This window comes from Pelodiscus sinensis, chromosome 3, assembly GCF_052426305.1.
Source record: "Pelodiscus sinensis isolate ZL-2025 chromosome 3, ASM5242630v1, whole genome shotgun sequence".
NCBI lineage: Eukaryota > Metazoa > Chordata > Testudines > Trionychidae > Pelodiscus > Pelodiscus sinensis.
Window position 1 is genome coordinate 176,581,092 of NC_143054.1, and position 22,761 is coordinate 176,603,852.

Here is a 22,761-nt window from a genome sequence, read left to right on the forward strand (position 1 = left end):
TTGCAACAGTTTGGGGGTTCATTAAATAACAAAAGCAGAAAATGAAAAAGGAATAAATCTTTAATACAATAAATGGGAAAGCTACTGTGGGTAAAATGTGGTGTTCCTGATCCCTGCCTCCAGGGCCCATCTCTAAATGCTTCATATGCTTATAAAGCTTGCAGATGATACCAAGCTGGCAGGGGTTACAAGTGCTTTGGAAGACAGGGTCATAATTCAAAATTATCTGGACAAACTGAATAAATAATCTGAGCTAAATAGGATGAAGTTTAATCAGGACAAATTCAAAGTACTCTACTTAGGGAGGAACAATCAGTTTCACAAAATGAGAACTGACTATCTAGGAAGGAGTACTGCAGAAAGAGATCTAGGGCTCTTAGTGGATCACAACCTAAATATGAATTAATAGTGTCACACTATTGCAAAAAAAGCAAACATTCTGAGATGCATTGCCAGGAGTGTTGGGAACAAGACATGAAAAATAATTCTTCCACTCTATTCTGCTCTGATGGGCTTCAACTGGAATATTGTGAATACTGGTTCTGGGCACCACATTTCAAGAAAGATGTGGACAAATTGGAGAAGGTCCAGAGAAGAGCAACAAAAGTGGCTAAAGGTCTAGAAAACATGACTTATGAGGGAAGACTGAAAGAATTGGATTTATTTAGTTTAGAAAAGAGAAGACTGAGAGGGGATATGATAGCAGCTTTTAAATATTTAATAGAGTGTTACAAAGAGGAGGAAGAAAAATTATTCTCCTTGGTTTCTGAGGATACAACAAGAAGTAATGGACTTAAATTGCAGCAAGAGAGATTTAGGTTGGACATTAGGAAAAACTTCCTAACTGTCAGGGTGGTTAAACACTGGAATAAATTGCCTAGAGATGTTGTGTAACCTCCATTACTGGAAATATTTAAGAGCAGGTTAGACAGATATATGTTAGGGATGTTCTAGATGGTGCTTTATCCTGCTGTGAAGGTAGGAGACTGGACTTGATGACCTCTCGAGGTCCCTTCTAGTTCTAGTTTACTATGATTCTATAATACTGTCCCTTATGAGGAAGCTTCTCAAAATTATAATCTTCTAACAACATCTCTACAAGTTACTTTTCAAACTTTTCAGGCTTCACCTGTCTCTTCTCTCACACTATAACCAGAATCAGGAGAGATATCAGAGATCTTATAATGGCCCCATGTATTAACTGTGCTTTGGAATGGGGAAAAAGCAACTCAACAACAAGAGTCTCAGAAAGCCCTACACAGCATCCAAAGCAGATTTAACTGATTGGAAGATCCATTTCCCAGGCAAATGAAATCAAGAAAGACAGCCCAAATCACAAACCCAATTGACCAGATAGCATACTTCTGATTGCAGAAAAGTATATTCTTAAATATAGCCAACAGATTTGGGAGACAATGTATCTATCAACGGCAAAACAGAGCTGTACATCAATTATTAAATTGGCGGTTACATAATATAATAGTATTGTGCTGTTAATTTAGCCACACAAGTCCTATTAGTACCAATAGAAGTCATGTAGCCAGTTCCCAATGTATCATATTGAAAATGTACCCTATAATGTCATGTCTTACATGAGCAGTAAAAATCTTTTCTTGGGTACTTAAAGTACTGACATCCACTGGAGGTGCATGCACGACTGAAAGCAGTCATCCTTGCAACCCTTCAGACCTTTTACTGCTATCATTCCTTCACTTTTCAGTGACTCATCACTGGATAACAGAGAAAGTGCTGATCCCATTATCTCAGAGTTCTATTTTTCATTGTAACAAGGCCAGATTATCAGTTATGTTATGGAATCCGATAGCAGAACCTAAAAGACTTAGTATTTGGACTCTTGCATTGGAAGGAAGTTCTAAGAAATCAGTGCATCTTTCCATTTCCTCAACATTTATTATCAAATAGAGAAACATTACAGTGTTAGTCAGGAGTAAAGGATAGATCTAAATAAGAGGACAATAGAAATCTCAGATGTAGGTCATTTTCTGATAAGAGATGGATTAATCAATTTATATAAAGAGAAAGAAAATGGAAGGAAAGATAGTCTTATATTCAGACCATAAAATTGGAGGAAAGAATGCTATGATAATCTTGAGTTTCAGTAACTGATTTTTTAGGTACCCTAGGTCAAGTCACTTCACTTGGTTGCACCTCAGTTTGCCCATCCATAAACATGTATCTATCTCACAGTTGTTTTAAAGAGAATACTTAGGCATGTGTTATGAGCACAAAATGCTATTAAAACAATAAGAACCCCTAGCCCTAAATCCACTTATAAAACTTCAAATATTTTAACTAAACCTATACTTTTACAGAAATCAAAAGAATGACTAACTTTAATTTATTACTATTTTTCACAGATATGACTATGTTTTAGGCTCAAGTCCGACCTGATTGTAGACCTGTCCTCCAAGGCCTTGTACACAGCTACTCCTTTTCTGCCTCTTTGCTCTCATTTTCTCCTATTTCTCTTTTTGCTGCAAACTTCCCATTTCAATCCTTCCTTTTCTGCTTCATTCCACCATTCCTTCCAATGTCAGCACACCTCAGTTAGAAATGATGTTGTTACATTCCGATTAAAACACAGTGCAGTGCTATGTGAGAATCTTTCTCTAGTCAGTTTGATTCTACATTTTTCTGCCATCCAAACAGAAAGCAAGTTGTGTAGGGAAGGGATCATGTCTCCCTTGGGTTTTGTAGATTGCTGAGTACATTGTCAGTGTAAATAACCAGGATACTAAGTAACTATATTACATGAGAAATTGAGCACATCCTTGGATCTCCTGTTAAACCTCTACCCTCATGATTTCAAAATCATTCTACTGGTAAGTAAATGAAACCTGACTAAAATGTTTGCAAATTAGCCATTTCTTGCTCATCCTTTCATTATACATTGTTATATGGGATGTCATTGGCAAGGTTATGATTTACTGAATATGATTATATTATTATATGCATTATCACTTTTGTATCTGAAATTAGGGTATATTGACCATATAGCTGTAATACAAGTGTTTATACCTAGGGAATGCCCACTAAGCAAAAGACTTTCAATCTAGATGATTAGCTGGGAAGGGTCCATTAAGGTTAATGAGCCACTGGAAGAAAACAATGGGCCTTAGAAGAAGCTTATCTCCCACCAGAGAGCTTTCCTGGGCATACTACAGAAAGCCCCTCAGTTTTTTTCCATCCTCCCTTCTTTTTATGTTATAAATTGGAAGGATCCTCCCTTTTCTCTCTACTCTGCTCATCTAAGGAAGTGGGTTTTTCCCACAAAAGCTCATGATACACTATCTATCTATCTATCTATCTATCTCTTCAGGATTACTTGTTTTTAAAGTTGCAGACTAACACGGCTCCCTCTTGCCCTGAGTAAGGCTGCTATAGCACTATAGGGACATGTGACCAGGTCACCTGCTGCTGGGCTCCCTGTTGAGATTGCACTTAACTTCAGAAAGTGATATTGTGCTTTAAAAGGTTGGAGATCACTAGCGTAATGGAACCCCCCCTGGGGTGGCACCTGGAACTGGGGTTCCAGTCAACGGTGCCATTTCAGGATGGTAGTGGGGGCAGCAGCCGTGCACTCCAGGACACTGCTTGCTTTTCATCCCATTCTCTGGATGCTAAGGAAGTGAGGGGAAAGTGCTTGCAATCTGTGCATGCCTTTCACACCTGGCTGGTGATCTCCCTTCACCAGCCAGCTCCCTTCACTAGCCAGGTGTGAGAAGCATGCATGGATTGCAAGCACTTTCCCCTCACTCCCTTAGCGTCCAGGAAATGGGCTGAAAAGCAAGCAGTGTCCCACAGTGCACGGCTGCTGCTCCCTCTGTCCTCTTGAAATGGCACCCTTGGTACCATTCAGCCGCCTGACTTACCAGCCTGGGCTCTGTTTACACTGAACTACTGTGACCAGCTTGCTAAGCTCTCTCTCAAGTCCCTACCTCTACGTGTGCTGCTATAAGCGTAAGAACTGGCATATTGATAAATTCTCTAAACTGCTAAGAGAGGGCAGACATACAACTGAGATTACCAAAATGGAAAAATAGTAGGTCTCTATAGTTTAGTGTTCAGCATGTCCCATGTATCTGTTTACAGCTCAGAAGGCTGTGTGTGCACCCAGTTCCCTTGGATATTATTCTGGCATTGCAATCATTCCTTTCATAGACAGAAGTTCCCTACAGATATCAACCAAATTGTTTCATCAATAAAATAGTGTAAAAGAAACATTGCTCTGTCACATTGCAGCTAACCCACAACAAATGTTTATGTAGTGGTTTGTTCTATGAATTCTCTGTTGGTAAAAATAAACCATGGAGAAAGTGACTGGTTGGTAAAATGCATAGTTTGGTGTCTCATGTAAATAATTGTCTTCATTATACTTAGCTGACTAATGGTGTTGTAAGATTTGCTTCTATTCTATGGTATGGTCCTGGATAAAATGAATATTGTGCTTGCATAAATTACCTTGAACATTATCACAGTGGGGCTCATTGAAAATAATAGTAATCCCAGTCGTTTAAGGAGATGGTTTAAAAAAAAACAAGTTCCAGTAAAAAAGAATTTTAATATATTTATAAAGGGAGACTGAGGGTTACGGTGGGAATAAAATGTGAATAGCAGCTGTGTCATGCAGAACTGCTCGCTTCCATGTCTGTGCTGACCAGCAATTAAAACACCAAACAGTGAAATGCTTTGGACATTTAAGTGAACAGGATTCAAGGGTTAGTCTTTACAATTAGCACCTTCAACCGTCAATTCATATTCAGAAGAAGCGTCTACATTATGTTAAAACAGCCTTTGTTGAATTAAAGGGAAAAATTTAGATATAATTAATAGGAAAGCAAGGCTGTATTCTGAGTTTCAAAGTAGAGAGCAACTAAATGCTGCATAGTATACATTTTATGTGCTCTCAAAGGAGCTTTCCAAAGGAGTCAGAATCAACAGTTTAGGGTGGGAATAAAAGGAAGTAATTTAAGAGTGAATTATCTGCAACTTTAATCATGTTTTCCCTGTATGCAAGCAGTAACATACAATAGATACCAAGAAACTTTGGGGGTAGTGTGTGTCTCGGAGACAAATTATTTCAAATCAGCCAACAAGCTAAAAGATTATAGAGATGTGAATCTTCAGTAGTTTTGAAATGTTTAATTATAATCGTTTTTAATTATTCTTCATAATAAAATCTACCTCTCTTTAAAAACTGAGGCACACCTTTCAAAGGAACTCATAGAAAAAGTGTCTTTTTTTAAAATGGCTGCCATTTCATGTTCTCAAAAAAACGGAGGCCACAATCTGCCCTTAGCAAAGATGGTTGCTGTCTGCTGTCTGACAACACAGGGGGGACTTTAGTCCCTCTCAGAACAATGAAAAGCAATGGTCATACATGCAAAGGGCACAATGAAAAAGTAGCACTGTAGCCAGTGAATACTGATGCCTCCAATATGATTAAAGCATTAGCTTTTTGAAGTCCTAATCCATATCAGGTGATAGGAAACAAGGAAATTTATTTTACCAGAACTCTGACATTCCTTTATTACATGGCAGAACTAAACTTCCATGTGCAACTTCTACTTTGTCATTTAAGGGATAAACAATGCAGACATTTTTTTCATGGCATTTCTTCTTTCTTACTGTAAGAATGAAAACATAACCATAATATGTAACGTTGTTGGTTAGATGATTTCATAAGAAGCCTTTTCTGGTAAAAAAAGGAGAGAGTCTCTTCTTTAGGAAATCTTCAAGATAAAGAGCCTCACTTGTGAATAAAAGAAGCTGCATCAGCTTTTATCCTTACAGGATGTATAATGTATGAAGCAAGGACTCCTGTCTCATTCACTGCTCAAAAGCTGCATTTGGAAGCTCTGATTCTGCAGAACACAAGATAGCGGGAGCTTTGCTGTGGAGTTCAATGTGAGCCATATTGGGTTCTGACTGAGGCTGGCACTAATGTGGAGGCATACCTCATTTACTGTACCACGTTTTTCATTATATAGCTATATTACTCATACCCGAATGTACACTGCAACCTACCATCTCTCCCAACAGTGCTAAAACACTACTAAGGAATTCTATTATTCATGCAGTGCACAAAGTGTAATTTTTAATTGGTCATTCATATCAATATAAATATTCACCAGGACACTCAAAGGCATCTGTACTTAAAGATGGTATTTCCAGGACATATTTCAGTTTTCTATCCCCAGCTGTTGCAGCATTAAAAATGTTCCAAAAAGTATGTATGTATATTTTATAATGGAGAACGCTGGGAGAGCTTTGTTTGTTTTTCAAAGTCCTTGTTCTCTGCAATGACTAATGAAGACATGTTGGAAGACAGTGGAAATATTTCATCCCCAAAGGTGAAAGGTTCAGAAAGTTATAAGTGAATGAAACCAGGAGATTAGAATGGAAATGCTGAGCTTAGCTAGAGCAGTTGCTATAACTCCCAATATCACACAGATACTATGGTTGAACTGAAATCAGAGTTTTGTCATCAATTCCAGTAGACCCAGCATCTCACCCTATCTACACAGAAATCAATGAATAGATACAAAACAGAAAAATCAGCTTGCATGTGGAGTTTGAGTCAGCCATTCTAGACCTGCAAAGCCCTGATTTTACAAATAAGGGAGATTTAGCTGATATAATAAATGGGTTAGATGATAAACTGCTGTGGTTAGTTTTGATATAAAAATGTAATTTAAACCATACAAATCATATAGAATGTTTACCTCAATTACTTGAAAGGTGTCAGACAATGTAGGATTCATTATCCTACAACTATCCAACCATTTGTTTTCAATCAGGATATGTCTACACTATGGGACAAAGTCGAATTAAGATATGCAACTTCAGCTACTCAATTAATGTAGCTGATGTTGCATAAGTCGAAGTAGCTTAACTCAGCTTTTGGTGCTGGCTACACTTTAGGAAGTTGAAGGGAGAACACTCTTCCTTCAACTTGCCTTACTCCTTGTGAAAGCAGGGTTACTGGCATCAACTGGAGCACCCCTTTCTGTTCAAATTAGCTATCTTAACTAGACCCGCTAATTCGAACCCTGGAAGATAGACAGCAGCAGCTTAAATCTTCCTCTGTATTGTAGATGTACCCTCAGAGAACGGAGAAATTTGAGTACAGACTCAGAACTGATTACGTGGTTTAGAGGAGGAACTATTTATTACCCAACTAGAACTCAATTAAAATCACCTGCAATGCTAACAAAATGGAGTCGAACTGTCTTAAAAATAGATGCTTTAGAAAAATGTCATATTCGTGCTATTGTAACGGTCCCCTTTTCTGTAAAACATATAGTTGTGAACTACAACAGTGACTACATTAGCGGGGATAAATGGCAGACGTAGACTCAATCACTTTGGAAGATTTGAAATTAAAAACATCTCTATGAACAGGTAGAATTTGTGGGAACATCAGTAAAGCCATGTGGCAGCTACATGGACAGAGAGATACCATGCACTATACTAGATGTTGAATGAGCTGGGCAATTCAACTCCTTTGAAAAACTGTACAATTATCTTCCAAATCCCAAAGTACAAAGGCTTCTATATTTCCTGTCAGTATAGTAAGTCTGTCATAAATGTTACTTCATTTATGAATTTGATTTATCATTAATTATTATCATGGACTTGTCCCAATGCCTTTGTAACTCAATGCCTTCCTTTTGAGCTTATAGCTTTCATTCACTCTTTTGGCTCCAAATTCTTTCCTCTTCTCTTTGGGTTCCCTTCCACCTTTTGTAAACTTATTATTCTTCCCACTGGTATCAATGGGGGAATGTCTCCTTCTGCTTACAGACTCTCACATTTCCATGGGACCCTGAATGTCTTGGAAATGGTGTGGTCCAGATGTGTGATGTTGGGGAAGATGTAGGGAGCATACATTCCAAGTACACCACCCTTTGCAAAGTTATGCTCCACCATGATTTCAAGTGTGGAAGAATATACAGTGGATAATAGTGGAGATTGGTTGTTAGATCCACATTTCTAGTCATCCAATGGCCAACCTTCACCCACCATCTAGTGGAACCTGCCACCAAAAACACATGCTCATGAAGCTGCTGCAAAGTTGTTGAGCAAATGGCTCTGCTAATTGTGACATTAAGAATTCTGTCCACTTCACCCCCAATGGAATTTTTCTACCACAGGACTATTTATGCTTGCTTGTCAAAGGAAATCAGATTTAGTCTTGTGGCTTTTGATGATGAGAAACTCACCATGGCTGCATGACCAGAGTAATATTACTAATATTCCTAGACTCCAAACTCAAATTCACTGGTAAAACTTTTGGAGGAAGTTTCCACAGCATTCTACTACACGGTGCCTAACTTATCAGTAATAGTGAGTTCCCACTTTATTAGGTAATAAAAATCAATTGTCTTTAAATAATTTTCATGGAAAAAATGTCTCTTTTCATGGAACACAGTACTCAGTCCTACCATTAAAATTCCTCACTTATTACAATATGTATAGGGCTTATATAAGCATTACATTGTCTCTCTTTGGTATGTTTGGACAGCAGGGCTATTTTGGGATACTTTTAAATGCACCCGTTATTTTGAAATATTTTCAAAATAACGGGCACACTATTTTGGCATCCCTGTAACCCTCATTCCACAAAATAATGTGTTATATCAAAATTTATTTCTGTGTAGATGTGCCAATTTTTGAAATAAGCTATTTCAAAATACAATATGCAATTTGTGCTAGCAAATTGCGTACCATATTTCCAGTTTAGGGTGCTGTGTAGATGCATCCTTACTAACCTGATGCCATTACAGAAGTCACAACAGTCTAGTCTTAATAAGAGAAGGGTAAAAAATTCTGTTCTGAGTTTACTTCAGCGGAGATACTATCAGTAAAGTTATGACATCTATAGAGCTACTTTGAGGTACAGAATACAATGAAGATCAAATTTTTTCCCTATGGAACAGATGCAAAGACCTTAAGACTTTCTCAATGTCGGTCTTTTCATTAATTTCAAAGGGCTAAAGATCAGATTCCAAGCTTTTGAGAATTTAAATTTTTTTGTCCCACAGTCACATCATTTGAAGTCTCTTTGTATCAGTAGTGATGGAGGCAAACATGAACAAAGAGAACATGACAACAAAAAAGCAATTTACTCTGTAATGTTTTCAGTATCCGTCTTGCAGTTGTTAATTATGGAAGGTTACCAGAACAAGAGCTTCCTCTCTTACATCCCAGGTTTGTTTTTTTCTTCATCCTGCACTGATGTTGCCAGTCAGCTGCCATGGAAACACCTGTATCATCACAAATGTTGATAATGATGACTTCTAGGTATAATGAAGCAGAAGATGAGGAAGGGAGGGAGGGAGAAAACCCTTGCTTACATTCACATGCTATCTCTTTAATAATTAGTATAAGTGGCAATTATTTAAAATAGGTGACAGGTTTATATTTAAATTAAATACAGAATACATTGGAGACTTGTCTGGATTCCTATTTTACAAAACCTTCCATTATGTAAAATTGGGTTGTGCCCCCAGATGTGTATCCTTCTCATTGAAAACTCCTCTGTATGTATAACCTCACTTATCTGAATACATTTCACATGCCTTACTCTATCAGATAAATGGAGTTCTACTCTATGTCACAGTTTTCACAACATGCCTTTTCAAACCATTATAAAATATTTTTCCAATTTCCCTGCTTTAGTTATATTTCATCTTTGTCTGAATCCACGTGCCTGTACACAGGGCTGGAATAGCAGGCTCAGAAACCTGGGCCAAAATATTTTGAGCAGTCCTCAAAATTCTATCTGAATGAACCACTATAAAATTACCACGAGTGCATGTATGCATATCGATCAGACCAGCATACATCCTGAATACCATCTTATTCTTGGACTACACTGTTCAATATTCCTTAATGAAAAGTGAACTCACCACAGGGTCTGGAAGCCACACAGAACTCACCGCAGCTGCTGAAGCCATAGGGAACTCACCGTGGCTCTAGGCAGCCATAAGGAACTGACTGTGGCTGCCAGCCCCAGCCACCACCCCCTCAGGCCAATACAGGAGACCCATAAATATACAGAACTGCGAATAGTGATTCTGTGAATCGGAAGGGTCTCGTATACACATAGGTAAGATTTACTCTTTTATAAGAATTGGGGATACTACAGTATGGACAATGAACTGAGATGCTTTAAGGTTACTTTTGATTTTCTTCCATTCAATGGAATTTTTGTTGAAGGTGAAGGTAATAAAATGTGATAAAATAAGTATTATTTATTAGAAATATAACATCAGATCATCCTGGTGCATATTTGGTATGATTTCCTTGCACTAATACATGTTTTCTAATTAGCACGCAGATCCCAAGTCTGAAATAGTTCATCTTTATCAGGAAAGTGATCTTTTCCCTACAAGCTGTGTATACTTACAGGACTTAATGAGCCATGAGGCTGACATTTCAACCATTAAAATCTAAGTGAAAATGGGGAAAAAATAAAGTTTGTTTTATTTACGGGGCTGCTAAAGTGTCATTTTGGCAATGATGTTATCTGGAGTAATACAGCTCAGGTTTTATTATTAGTCAGAACCAATAACAAAATATTGGCTGGGATGGCAGGAGAAGAAATAAGCCAATTGAAATAAATTACAGTTACTGGTTGTGATTGTTTTATTGAAATTGTCTCTCATACATAAGAAAAACCAATACTTCTTGATGTAGGTTAATAGAGGTTTTGTAGGTAGCTGGTAAATTATAAGCAAACAGTTTTACAATTTGGAGAACACTTTAATACATCTGGTCAATGATTAGTCTTGTTGAGCTGAACCTAACATGGAATCCAGGTTCAGAATTAGGGTAAGTCATTTCATTCTCCTTTTGGCAGAGGAGGCATGCCTGAGACTGAGAGAACCTGGCCTGGTTTGGTTTTTGTAGAATGCTCCCCTTTGGGTAAGCCATGTTATCATGAGTAATATCAGCTTCAGATGGTGCTAATCTCCATACATCCTTACACATGTTAAATCACAGAGGGTCTCATTCTAGCTTTTACTGAACCTGGAAGTGTAATCTCCACCTTGAGGAGACATACCTCTACTTATCAGATCAAGCTAGCACACTGAAAATAGAAGTTTAGCCACCATGGTAGAAGAAGAGACTAACCACTTCAAATATGACCCCATCTGAAATCCCAGCTTTGTTCTCAGGAAGGCTAGCCCATTCACTACGTGTGCTGCTATGACTACACTTCTCATTTTAGTGCAGTGGCTTGATCAGACCTAGCATGGGCAGTGGTTGATCAACACACTGGCCCATGGGGCCCATACCCAAAGGCAAGAGTTGCCAAACCTCCAGGATTCTCCTGAAGTCTCCAGGAATGAAAGATTATTTTATGTGATGAAGTATTCAGGAATTTGTCCAGCCAAAGCTAGCAACTCTACAAAGGGTTAAGGACAATCTGGATGCACTCTGGGGTAAGAGATTAAACTAATCTGATGAAATATGAGCAAATTTTGTTACTGTTGACTAGGCTTGGTAGTCCAAATGTATAGCAAAAGGATTCAGAGAGCCGTTTAAAACAAGATGCCTCTACTGACACAGAGCATGAGGGAATGTTTTTGATATGAGGGCAGGCTATTAGATATAGGAATTAATGAAGGAATCTCCAGGTGAAAATGTGCTATTGGTTTTACTTCACCACAATCACTTTCTATTTCAAAGCCTTGGTGAATATTTGAGCATGGCCGCACTCTTTGCTTTATCATCACATGAAAAATTAAGTGATTGGTAGGGGGAAACTGGGTGTGTTGTTTGTGACAGTGAAGCTGCCTGCATAGTCTACTGTGGATTAGTAACCTGTCAGTGATGGAGGACATACATTCTCCAGCCGAATTCTGTGAACATTGGTTGCTATGGATACAACCTAAAGAACATCTCTGTTCAGCACAAGGCAAAGTCTTCCTGCTTTGGAATAAAATTAATTTTACTTCATGTTCAGCTGAATGAAATCCTAAAAAATCTGAAAGTGAAAACAGATTTTGATCATCCTTCTCTATGTTTCTTTTTAAACAATCACATTTATTCAGAAAGAAGAAAAAACAAGCAGCATATCAATAGAACGAAAAAATAGAAAGCAGTATTATGAGTGATGTGAGGGGTCAGAAAAAATGCAGATTTTCTTGTTATTTAGCCAAAAGGTTTCTTAATACAAATACTATATCCAAATCTTTCCAAGTAAGAACAACTGTAAGTGCAATAAATAAATGTTTTATGAGACATAAATTTGTTGACGAGTAGTCCGATGGCACCTTAGAGACTAACAAAAATGTATAGTATCATGAGCTTTCATGGGTAAAAGCCACTTCATCAGATGAGCCGGAGTGGAAATATATATTATTGAAAATATATTAATTATTTAAAGCTTTTCCATTAAAAGCATTTTCGGAAAAGCACGTCTAGATTGGCAGGACGCTTTTCCGCAAAAGCACTTTTTGCGGAAAAGCATCTGTGTCCAATCGAGACGCGCTTTTCTGCAAAAAAGCCCCGATCGCCATTTTCACGATCGGGGCTTTTTTGCGGAAAACAAATCTCTGCTGTCTACACTGGCCCTTTTTGCACAAAAGTTTTTCAGAAAAAGACTTTTGCCCAAACGGGAGCAGCATAGTATTTCCGCAAAAGCACGGACAATCTTACATGAGATCGTCAGTGCTTTTGCGGAAATTCAAGCAGACAGTGTAGACAGCTGGCAAGTTTTTCTGCAAAAGCAGATGATTTTGCGGAAAAACTTGCCAGTCTAGACACAGCCCATTTGTAAAATGGATTCTTTTGTAAAGTACTTTGAGATTCACAGTACTATATAAGAACAAAGTAATTATTAATTGTTATTACTATTATATTTTATTATTCAGTGGAATTACTCACATAATTATATTTAGGCACAGGTCTACATAGGTTTTATAGAACCTGGCTTGGAAAATTCACACAGCAACAGACTGCAAGGGGAAATATATAAAAGGGATACAGAAAACTCTCATTCTCCCATTACTCATGCAAATGTAACTCATGTTCACATTAGTTGAAGTTAAACACAGAATAATTGAAACCTGGGCATTTTCACATAGTGCAGTGCACCATTGAATGCCCTCTTCCACAGACAGCAGGAGAAAGAAGACAACTGTCTAATCCTGGTATTTTGGACATCAACTGTGTGTGAAAAAAATCATATCATAACCCGGTAAAAAATCTGAACTCTAAACAGGCCCTTCGAGACCATTTTTATGCACTCGAGTTTACATCAGTTATGGGAATGAGAATTGGACTCAAGGTAATGAGTATGAGGTTCATCTCTGAGGGTTACCTATAAACATCTGTTTAATTTAAATGATTATTTTTAACTCAAAGTGGTTAATGACAAATTAAAAGTTAATATGATTTTTAAATTGTATTTTACATCTGATGTATCATACTTGCATACACACAGTATACAGAAGGAGCCAAAGTTCAGAAAAGTTAAGGGACTTTGAGCAATCCCCATGTCATATTTGTGTGACTAATGCAAATTGGAGTAGTAGTATACAGATCAAATATCAGGCAGTACTATTCATTACTCACATTGCTAAAATTATCCAAAGCAGAGAAGATTAACTTAGATTCCAAAGGAAGTAAGGGTCTGTATGCTAAAGTTCAGCATCCCAACACAGTTTTAAACCCAGCTTTAAACCATATGTAGTACAGAACTTTAGAACAAATTTTCTCAGCCTGCGGTCTCAAGTTACCAGAATGAATCAATGTGTCAGGGGACAGGCAGGGTTCAAATCCCCACTTCAAGCATTGCAGCCTGTGCATAGGATCACAGGGCCACTCATATTCGTCTGTCACCTACCCCTCATTATGTAGGCAAGGGCCAGATGTGCAAAATTTGAATGAGAGGCGCTGTGCCTGCATGTGCCCACACCTGAGCTGCATTGTTACCCCTAAGGTTGCTATACCTTCCTGAAAGTGGAGCTGAGCCCAGCCAGACGGATGGGACAAGCCATGGGGGGAGCAACTGGTGTCACGTTCTTGAGCAGGTGGTCCCTCCTGCCCTACAGCTAAGTGACACTTCATCTTCAATATCCCCTACATGCCACCAGTACAGGCTATCCGACATACCCCTGCCAACTCCCTCTCTGTCATACCAACTATCCTGGTCCCCAGATCTACCCCAGCAACTTCTCCTCATCCCCACTCCTTTATCTCCCCTTCACCTCTCTATCTTTTACATCATGGATCATGCAGGAGATATCTCCCTCCCACCCCGGCTCTCCTGCCCTCTTCTTTCTACAACTCTCCATCTCTTTCTACTCTGCACCTCTGGCCCATGATCTCCCCACTTCTTCTCTACCCTCCCATGCTCCTTACCTCTTGCAATCTCCCCCCAAGGGTATTTTGGGTGGGACTGTCAGTCACTGCCCCTTCCCACAGCTCCCTGTAAGGGTGTTCCCTAGCTAGTTAGAGTATATGGAATCTTAGTTCTGACTTTCCTGAGCTTCTGAAGGACCCATCTGGGAGGGGACACCTTAGGATGTGGTCATCTATGGGTCCGTAAGATTAACAAATGGATCCTGACTGAGCCCAAAACAGTTGAGAAGCACGGGTATAGATTGCCACTTCAGTATTTTTGTCATAATTTTGTAGGCTTTGGAAGTGTAGGCTAAAGAATTAGATATTCCCTTTCATTATTTCTTCTCTTGAACTTTCAGATTTCATAGTTCTGGGCGATTCCCCCAAAATAAGCCAGCTAGGGAATACAAGCTCAAACAGCATTTATTAAGTCCAAAGGCATAACTGGCAAGTGGTTATACAGACTTTGCTTTCTGTCATATGTCACTTTGATGGGACCAAGTAAATACCTGGTGCAGTGTTGTGGTTAGGCTGAAGTTTGCTGCGGGGGAAAAAAAGAAAAAAAGCAAGTACAATTTGGCTTGTCATTTCTCTTTGCTGGTAAACACAGCTGATTTTGAAATCAGTATATTTTTGTTTCCTGGAACAAGTTAAATTTTTCTACAGCTAAGCCCATGGGCTATTTAATTTCCTGCCCAGACTTTGATGCTTTTAGTGTATACACAGCATTATGTGGATGATTTCTTATTCATGGGCTCAGGGTGACACCGGTTACTGAAGGATTTTCATGATGTGACAGCAGAGTAGGGTGTTCAATTAACTGAATAACAAAGGCAGAGTGATCAACAGCCTTCATTGTGAGATGTCGAATTAGATTCTTTGGCAACTGCATCTCTATTGCTGCAGGAAAAGCTGCTGTTCATTAAACTGTTAGAAAATGGGGTGGTACAAACTTTAGCAGGGTTGGATTAGAGCTGTAAGTGGGACCCAGATTTTATATAGTGAATAAACCCAAGTGGGAAACCTTCCTGCATTTGGCAACATAGGAAAATAAACTATATTGTATTCTTGGCCCCCAGTAATCGGAGATCTTTGAGTTAGAGGAAGATGTTTACTCATCCCATTCAGAAGAGGGGAGGCATAATAACCCATGCAGCACCATTCTAATCCTGCTCTTGACCCTACAAGTGAACACTCTGTGGGTTCAAGTTGCAATGCTGGAACGGGTGTAGGGGAAGTATATTCATCACTCACAATCCTTCCACAGAGCATAATCCAAAGAAGTGATGCAGTTTAGGGCTCTATTATCTTTTTTACATAGTCCTCATGCCTCAACATCTATGATTATACTCACCAAGGTTCCTGGGCGGTACATGGCTGAGGGGAGTCCCAAGTAGGGAAGATGTGGGTCCTGGGGTCAAGTGGGATCCTGGGTTTCTGTACAGATGACCTTCACCACCTGCAGACTATTGAGATTTATGTAGATTCCTAAGGACTGGAAGTTCAGGGGATTTTTTTGCAGTTATCATCCCTAATGCGATGATTGACACTAGGCAAACCTCAAACAGATTTCTAGTCATGGGCCCATCCCATACATTCCATCCCAAAGGTGATGACCCATTGTCCTTCCAGTGGATGATATATGTTAACATACAGAGCCTGAGCCAGTACATTCGAACTAAGCACACTTCTAGCAATCATACTGATGGCATTCCTAAATACAAAATGTTTTAGAAGTAAACTGTATATGAAAGGGCAGGTGTGTTAACAATTACTCTGAGGCTGCATGGTGTTATCCTCACAAACATGTTTTGACACCACTGTTTTATTCACTGTGGGCCTGATTCCTTTAGACTTACATATTTTAGCACTTTGTCGTACCTTGTCCCAATGAGTATAGGTAAGGAACTGTTCATCATAATTAGAGCGGGGGAGTATTAGGCCATAAGTTAGCATGGGAGACAAAACTGAGAACACTAGCTTAGTGATGGTGTTTGCCATTCAGAAATACAAGCAGGCAGCAAGACTATGCAAGGCTATTTGGACAATCAACAACAAATAATAATCATAGAATACTAGACCTGGAAGGGACCTTGCGAGGTCATCAAGTCCAGTCCCCTGACCTAACAGCAGGATCAAGAACCATCTTCATCCCTGATAGATGTCTATCCAACATGCTCTTAAATATTTCCAGTGATGGAGATTCCACAACTAATCTAGGCAATTCATTAGGAAGATTTTCCTAATGTCCAACCTAAATCTCCCTTGCAGCAATTTAAGCCCATTGCTTCTTGTCCTATCTTCAGAGGTCAAGGAGAACAATTTTTTTTCCTCCTGAAGCAGATGTTTGCATTTCAAAAACAATCCCCTCCAACCCTATGTTCATTTGATAAATAGTTTATGTTCTGTGGGTCACTTTTGTTTCAATAGCTCATATACAGATATGTGCAATTAATCAATGTTTATGTTCATTGCATGAACTAAAAGAAATAGGAAAAAATATATGTTTCACATCAACTCAAAATTGTGGGGGCTTCTCAGCAAAAGAAAAGAAAAAGCAAAAACATTGGGACAAAGTAAATATAGTTGTGTGCTATGAACTACTTATTTTTATTATTAAAAGCAAAGGAAATCTAGTATGCCATCCCAAAAACCAGAGGAAGAAGAGGAAGTGTTGTCTCCTTTATACCCTATGATTCCATGATTAAAGCATTTACTGTACTGTGCCAAGGACACTGTGTTTCTATCTTGTCTAGATAATTAAGCATTCAATAGAGGAGGGTACTAAGATGCTTGCCCTCTCAAATGAGTGTATCATCATCTCAGCTATGAAGTCATGCTCATGCTCTCATTCTGGCTAATGATTATTTAAATATTTATACAAATTGGAACAGCTTCACAGGAGGGATTAAGGGTTGCCTACCTCAGAAGAGCCTAGAGTCTAGAAGTTAGAGAGCTCACCTGTAATACAGGAGACCCAAATCCAAAGCAGTCAGAGCATGAAGTTGAACCTCGGTTTTCTGCAGCCAGTGTGAGTGCTTTAAACACTAGATTTGGTTTTATGAATTGTGTCTAAGTTCCCTTGTGAATTTAGCTTGAAAACATACTTTAGCCAAACTATCTCATGGTTATTCATATGTAATTATCAGATAGTTTCAGTAGACCTAAAACTGCATTATTCAGCATATAAAGTATTAATTCAAAAAGTTTTGCCCAGCTCTCAGTATGCCATATTTACGGAATGCTTTTCTCAATAGAATTATGTTTGATTCTTTTGTCTCTCTGAAGTAGCACTTACATTCTGTATAAATTTGATGTTCAGTTAAAAATAACCTCCCTGGTTGTGGTTAGAAGAAGAAATGATACTTAATCAGGAGGTAAATGCATATTAGGTACTATATTTGTTATCATTATGTCTGAATAATGTGTGCTTTGTTTTACATATACAGCTAGATGAAATAGTGGCAATATGGAAAATATCCTTGATAATTAGGCAAGTAGCAATTCCCCCCAAATGTGTTTTATACTAATGAGTAAACTGTAAGATGGATTTTGTTTGAAATAGTAGCAAATTCATGTTGCAATATAAGATTTGTCATAAAAGTAGTAGGGGATCCAGTTAGTTTTAGGGTACAGTGCAGAGTATTGGTGTGAGGAGGAGCTAAAACTCAAATAGTTCCCATTAAAAAGTCAGGATATCCTAAACATTGCCCCACTATGGGGCTGTGTCTACACTGGGCCACTTATTCCAGAAAATCAGCTGCTTTTCCGGAATAAGCTGCGAGCTGTCTACACTGGCCCTTGAATTTCCGGAAAAGCAACGACGCTCTACTGTACAAAATCAGCCGCTATTCCGGAAAAACTATTCTGCTCCCGCTCGGGCATAAGTCCTTATTCCGGAACACTGTTCCGGAAAAGGGCCAGTGTAGACAGCCCAGTAGTCTTTTCCGGAAAAAAGCCCCGATCGTGAAAATGGCGATCGGGGCTCTTTTCCAGAAAAGAGCGTCTACATTGGCCTCAGACGCTTTTCCGGAAAAAGGGCTTTTCCGGAAAAGCAGCCTGCCAATGTAGACGCTCCTTTTCCGGAAAAACTGAAAACGGAATCGTTTTCCGTTCTGGAAATTCATGCCAGTGTAGACACAGCCTTAGTATAAACCTCTTTTACATGGGTATAGGAAGGATCTGGTGCACTCTAAAACTCTAGTCATGCAACAAACTCTTGATAAACAGCTGATATGGAACAGCACTGGGATCTAAAACACCACATAACTGGTACAAACTTTTAGTGATAAACACTGATGGGTGGACAGGTTTGCTTTCAAAACCCACAGAGGGTGGTGAAAGTCCACTGTGGCCCCTCGTTCAAGTTAGGGTGGCATAGCGGCCACAAAGCCTATGTACTGCAACCTACGTTCAGCGCTGTATGGCCTAGCCGCCACAGAGTCCAAACATTCCCCCTTGTGTTCAGAGCAACATGGCCCAGCAGCCATTGACTGAGTCAATATAGAGCTCAGCACATTGGCCACTGAGTCAACATATAGTCCCTCTGGGGTCAGCATAGCATGGCCCAGAAGCCAGCAAGTCCATATCTCAAAGGCAAAGCTCCCTCAACGTCCAGGGTATCTGAGAAGGAGGTAGGGGGACCCAGGCCCTCCCTCTCCTCCAGGTCCCAGCACAGGGCTCTGTTAGCAGTGACATAGTCCATTGATAGTTCCGCAAGGAATCCTACCGCAACACACCAAGCTCTCAGGGAGCAATTCCCCTCTCTAGGGGTATGTCTACACTACCCTCCTAGTTCGAACTAGGAGGGTAATGTATGCATACCGCACTTGCTAATGAAGCCCGGGATTTGAATTTCCCGGGCTTCATTAGCATAAGCGGGGAGCCGCCATTTTTAAATCCCCGCTGCTTCGAACCCCGTGTAGCGCGGCTACACGGGGCTCGAACTAGGTAGTTCAGACTAGGGTGCCTATTCCGAACTACCGGTACACCTCGTTTCACGAGGAGTACCGGTAGTTCGGAATAGGACCCTAGTCCGAACTACCTAGTTCGAGCCCCGTGTAGCCGCGCTACACGGGGTTCGAAGCAGCGGGGATTTAAAAATGGCGGCTCCCCGCTTATGCTAATGAAGCCCGGGAAATTCAAATCCCGGGCTTCATTAGCAAGTGCGGTATGCATACATTACCCCGCTAGTTCGAACTAGCGGGGTAGTGTAGACATACCCTAGGCTATTTCCTACAGAGATCTTGTAAAAACTCCTCTCCATAAATCCTCTCCATCTTCACTCTCTGATCTGAATGCTTCTACTGCAGTCTCTCAGCCTGGCTGCCGCTATTTGTTCCAGCTGTTCTTCCTCCCCTGGAGCTCCTGTAACACCTCCTTCCCCTGCAGCCATCAGCCCTGACTGAGCAGCTCCAGAGGCCTTTATAGTCAACCTCCAGTTGGAGTATGCCCAGCAGAGCTGTGGGGTTGGGGCTTTCTCAGCCAGCTGGGCCAAGATAACCCTTTCAACCCCAGTGCGGGGTTGATACACCCCTTCACAGAACCATTCAAAAATTCAGAGGATTTCTTGATTCATGGTTCCAGTTTAAGTTATTCTGCGTTTGCATTGTTTTTATTTTTAAAAAGAACAAATGCTACCTGTAGAAATGTATGGAAAATTAATATTGATGGTTCAACAGGCTAGTAATACTCTCACACACAAGTTAATTAATGCATGCACTCTGCTATGTTAGCCCTTTGGTGGATTTTCATACTGTTGAAAGACAAATTATATTTCCCAAACCCACCCCATTGTTACCTTCCTGCTTTCTCCATACATTAATCCATGCCCTTCTAGAGCTAAAGAGGTATCTTCTCCTTTCAGTAAAGGAAAAATCCATTGCAAATTGTCTCTCTCCTCATCATATAGATCCTGGTACTGGGAGAATGATTTCCCAACCCACACTCCAAAAATAATATCTTTTCAGTGAATCTAAAGAGAGATTTCCAAAAACATCATAATATATTTTATTGCCTTTCCTTTTGCACAGGTTCTCTGACCCCTGAAGATTCCCACTCTATTCCCCTTTAGTACTACCACAGTCTGTGCAAAGCAAGCTACTGTAATAATGCACCACTGGGTGGACCCAACAGTAGCAGAGGTTGAACCTAAGACCTCAGGTTCTAAAAGTCAAAGCCCATCATACCTGAGGTGAAAGATGCATTTCTACAACCCATGGATGTAGCAGACACAGCCTCATGGACATGTGGCATAGCCACCATTAGAGGGAAACAGAGGTTTGTACCAAGTGGGTGCAGGTTATATTTTCATTGGATAAAATGACTGTACAATCAAGTACAAGAGTGCTATAGCTGAAGGAATGGCTAAAGAATGATGGAAGTTCCTTTTAAAGCAGGGCTACTCAATATGTGGTCCATGGGCTGCATGCAGCCCGCGGCCTGTTTGTTTGTGGCCTGCAGTGCAGTTAGGGTTTACACGGGACTCAACATGCAGCCTGCGGGTGGAAGCCAAAACAAAAAAGTAGTCAGTATAATGATCTTCTGTTGATACACGTTTTATTAGTTAAAATCCTGGACTGTCATTTTTGGAACACACTCACAAAACAGTTTGGGGGGGAGGTAGGACCAGTGAGGGTGAGCCAACAGGGCAAGAAGGAAGACGTAGCTGTCCTCCATAACTTATGGTACAGTGGCTAGTGTAACTTATATTGGGTGTGGAAGACCCATGGTTCAAGTCCCCATGTTTCCTCATGAGGTACTAGCAGAGAAATAGCAGAAGCAGCTGGTGCATGGGCACAGAACTTATAAGACAGGATGTATTGCTGCCAGAGCAATACATGTTTTTGTTGCTCTCTTCTGCAATTTGACCACATCTTTTCTGAAATGTGATAGCAGAACTAGACACAGTAATCCAGTTGAGGCCTAATCATTGAGGAGTAGAATGGAAAAATTACTTCTTGCATCTTGCTTTCAACATTTCTGCTAATACATTGTATTCTGTACTGTTCATGGCTCTATCCTGGAGTGCAAAGAGTTGGCTGTGGAGACGCTGGTCCCTGATACTAGCAGCAGCATTCCTGGGCTAGTGATGCAGGAATGGGCTTATGGCAGGCCAACCTGGCCGGTAACTGCAGTGCGGCGGAGAAATGGGGAGCCTGTGCTACCATCACTTCTGGGTCCTAGGGTTCCATAGGCGAGATTGAGGAAGCCTAATATAAGACTATAACATAGCCCAATTGTTAGGATGCTCACTTCAGATCCCTTCTCAAAACCATTCATTCATAGTGACTGAAAAGCAAGGTGTCTAGAATACAGGCAGTCCCCGGGTTACGTACAAGATAGGGACTGTAGGTTTGTTCTTAAGTTGAATCTGTATGTAAGTCGGAACTGGCGTCTGTGGCTTTGCTCTGCTTTGCTCCCCGTCTCCCTAGTCTGCAGACCAGGGGGCGGGGAGCAAAGCGGCGGAGCACGCCGTCAGCGGCCAGCCCAGACACGTCTGGGCTGTCCGCGTGCTCTGCCGCTTTGCTTCCTCTCCCTGGTCTGCTGGAGACCAGGGAGACGGCCCCTTTCGTAACTGCGGATCCGACATGAGTCGGATCCGCGTAACTCGGGGACTGCCTGTACATTTATAAGGAGAAGGCACGTGTGTGTACATGAAATGGTCATGTGAAGCCACCTGGAGCACACAAGTGGAATAGCAGTAGAAAGAATAATGAGCTTTTTTACCACTTCATCCTACTATGCTGCATATAGTGCAGTAGCAATAGTAGCAAGATAGAAAGATTCAGTTGCAGAAACAGAAAAGCTTTTAAGTCCTCCCACTGTAACAATGTCAAGCATGAACACAGCTACAAAAGCTAAAGCTCCAAACAAACAATACATCCTATTAATATTTCCATTGTTTACCCCCTCTTCTTTCTCTTCATCTATAAGAAATATCACAGGAAGCAGCCAGATAGCTGGCCCTTTGGCAGAGAAACACTATTCTACAAGATTTTTTACTTACATTTCTGAAGAGCTCTGCCCCACAGCTCTGGGAAAAGATGACTAAACCCACAACCACACTTTTCTGACAATTTCAGAGACCTGATACCATAGTTCAGTGATACAGCAATCTCCTTCTAGCTCTAAATCAGATATCAAAGAACAGAAAACAAATAAATAAATATCCTAAACTTATTTTGGGGGGAATAATACCCCTCTCCATACTTCATTTACTCAGAGGTTAAAATCCTTTCCTTTCTAACAGTTGCTAGTAGCAGTAATGAAGGCCTTAATATGAATTAGCTTATTAATGTCTTACAGAGAAAGGTGAAGATGGCTATTTCCCTTCCCCCATTTATTAAAAAACACCAAACCAATAAACTTACAAGTAAC